Source organism: Oryzias melastigma, linkage group LG3 (assembly GCF_002922805.2).
Source record: "Oryzias melastigma strain HK-1 linkage group LG3, ASM292280v2, whole genome shotgun sequence".
Lineage (NCBI taxonomy): Eukaryota > Metazoa > Chordata > Actinopteri > Beloniformes > Adrianichthyidae > Oryzias > Oryzias melastigma.
In genome coordinates, this window is record NC_050514.1 from 7,737,863 (window position 1) to 7,741,088 (window position 3,226).

The 3,226-nt window shown below is 45.0% G+C and overlaps 1 protein-coding gene across 1 annotated transcript in view; it reads left to right on the top strand.

Moving 5' to 3' along the window:
• The first annotated feature begins 310 nt into the window (after positions 1 to 310).
• The window catches only part of LOC112160641 (SH3 and multiple ankyrin repeat domains protein 2), a 531,836-nt gene continuing 528,920 nt past the window's right edge, over positions 311 to 3,226 (top strand). Inside the window, exon 1 of the mRNA XM_036217187.1 lies at positions 311 to 728. The gene's annotated coding sequence lies outside the window, so the exon portion shown is untranslated. The remainder of the gene's footprint in view (positions 729 to 3,226) is intronic.

The window sequence follows — 3,226 nt, forward strand, 5'->3', positions numbered from 1 at the left end:
TCATGTGGCATTTTTGTCTGAGATTTTAAAGAAAAAAACAGGCTACAGAAATACAACTACTTTCATCTTAATTTTCATGATATTTGATTTTTTATCATAAGAAAAATGATCAAAGAACAGATTAAAAACCCTATTTTCATTGGAGTAGATCTTTAAAATTGGAAATAGAAACTGGGTTTGATAAACCTCTGGATGGGATCAGTTTAGTGAACATATCCAAACACAGAAGCGTCTGAAGGAAACGCGCCAAAACACTAAATGAGAAGATGACTTTAGTGGGATGTGTAAGCGATCCAGATGCTGATGGTGGTTTACACGCAGGTTCTGGTTCGGTTCCGTTCGCAGCATCACCTCAGCTCTGTGATTAAAAGAGTAATTCTTTGTTGGCACATTCTGGTGGTCAGTGTGAGGCATGCCAGCACGGCCGTGCCGTCAGCAGGCGCACGCCCAGGTCCCTCCTCCTCCTCCTCCTCCTCCTCCTCCTCCTCCTCGGCTCCGCTCGCAGCAGCGCTGACTGGCAGGGTTTGGCGCCGCGCTGCTCGGGTTTCTCCGCTGCAGAGCTCTGTCTGTCGGTCTTCTCCGCCCCCTCCCTCCTCGCACTTTGACGGGAAGTTTTCCAGACACAGATGCTCCTCGGTCCTCGGTGCACCCCAGGAGTCGGCGGTATGGAGCGGCTTTAAGAAACACCAGAAGAAAGAGGACAGGGCGGAGGGAGTCGGAACCTGAAGGTAAATGTGGCTTTGTGCTGTTTCCGCGCAGACTGTGCTTTGGAAAGTGATTTTGCAGTTAGAGGCACCGCAGCCTCCGAGAGTCTGCGCTCTGGTCCATTTCTACTGAGCTCCTGCAGCTTCTCAGTAGCTGATCGGGTCCATGTTCAGGATCCATACGAATCTGGACAACTTTTGCTCCATCCTAGAGGAGAAGCAGAGTGCGTGGCGCACAGAGCGCAGGAGAGCCGATGCCAGCATGTTTTTGGGCTGAAGCAGATGAAGTCAGTAGTTATTGATCCACTCTGCTCGGTGGTGATGCTGAAGCAGAGCCTTAGAAAAGCCTTTGTTCCACCTGAACCTGTATAAAGAATTACATGCACGTGTTCTGCACAGAAACTCTGTTTGCTGCTGGAGCTCTGAGAGATCTTTCACCAAACACGCAACCCTCACCCCCGGAGGATCCTGACACGCTGCTGGACCACAGCATCACCTCTGCAGCCTTAGCGCTGTCGAATGTTGCTCTTTAAAAGCAGAAAACATGGATAAGCTTCATCATCATCTTCATCATTCAGGAACGTCGGGGACATTTTCTCTTCTTAATAAATCTGGAGATCTCAATGACGTGTTTTTTTCTGCTGAGGCGTTACGGCAGACTGACTCACCGAAAGAAACCTGTTAAGTGGATAAAAAAAAGTTTTTTCATTCGTGTTGCATTTTGGTTTTAACTTTGTCTTCTTGTTTAATGGAACACAAACTTAATTTTTTCTTTGAGAAAATGATTGCAGTGGTGTTTGAACCTGAGGAAAGGGTCTGTTTTGAAGATCTGTCTTGAAGATCTAAATAACTCCCTTCAGCTTGAAGTGATTTGAGCTGTTTTTGTGGTCATTTTGACTGGAAGATGAGTTGAACATAAATCTTATCTGTGCTCACTGTCATTCTAGAAGCTTTTTGTGTTTGCATACACACAATGACCTGACAGAAACATGATATGTTTTATTATCTTCCTTTTGTTTTCTCACAAACGTTTTTTCCCTCGCCCCTTCTCTTCAGAGTCCAGCTTATCTTGGTTTATGTTCAGATTTAGTTCCTCTGATAGTGGAAGCATGTATGCTTAAAAAACAAATTAAGTTAGGAAGTGGAGTCTGAAGAAGTGAGTCAAACGGTAAGGCAGGTTGTAACATTTGAAGCTGATAAAGATGATAATATCAAGAGATTTGATGAGATTGTCTTCGGCCACAGCAGCTGGGTTAGATCTAGCAGTCCTGTGATCTTGGAGGATGGATGTATGGATATGAGATTGCATTGGAGCCAATGGCGTTCTGGGTAATCACAAGATTCTGGACTTTTGCCACTTTTGGGACGCCGGTGAGTAGAGAAAAAAATGAGCCGTTTTGGTCTTCCACTGTAGCAGGTGATAAAGTTCTGTCATTATTGTATGGATAATAAATATAAAGAATTTCAAGCAACAACTTCCTTTAAACCCTCAAATATGGTAGTACATAACCAGACAGGGAATTTCTGTCTGTCCGTCCGTCCGTCCGTCTGTCTGATTTTCTAGTAAGTAGAAAATTTGTGTTATCAAACACCGGAAATGCGTTTTGCTTTTCACTGTGCAGCCTGTCGCTACAATTTCTGTATGTGGAAGTCTATCTGTTGCACCGTTCACCCCGCATGCGTGAACCACACGTCACTTCCACTAAAACATCATTTACGGTAGCTGTGTGGGTGTCGCCTCACTTTCTCTAAAGCATTTTACGGTCAGAGTATGTTTTCAGACGTTAACGGCAATAATAACCTCTTAGAATGTTAATATAGCACTTAAAATGTTTATCATAATGAAACATTCAGTTTAGTGTCAAATAAAAAACAAAAGGGGCTGCACGGTGGCGCAGTGGTTAGCGCTCTTGCCTCACAGCAAGAAGGTCCCGGTTCGAATCCCAGCTGGGACCTTTCTGTGTGGAGTTTGCATGTTCTCCCTGTGCATGCGTGGGTTTTCACCGGGGACTCCGGCTTCCTCCCACCGTCCAAAAACATGCTTCATAGGTTCATTGGTGACTCTAAATTGCCCCTAGGTGTGAATGTGAGAGTGAATGGGTGTGATTGAGGCCCTGAGACAGACTGGTGACCTGTCCAGGGTGTACCCCGCCTTCGCCCATCAGTAGCCGGGATAGGCTCCGGCACCCCCGTGACCCCGAAAGCGAAAAAGCGGCCAAGAAGATGGATGGATGGATAAAAAACAAAAGGAAAAAGATACGTTAAGGATCAGGATTGTACAATCTTGCACAGGGCTACAAATGTTTTCTTCCTCTGCTGTTTTACATGACAGCAGTTTATTCCGCCACTTCCAGACACTTTATTTCCTCCGGTAATCCAAACATGTTGATAACGGCAATTTTGGTTGCAGCATCCCGTGACAACTTGGAATAAAACTCGCTCACTTCTCATCTTTTCCTGTTTCCAAGAAATGAAAAAATAAATCGATGAATGACTCCAAACCGTGTGTCTGTCAGTCTATC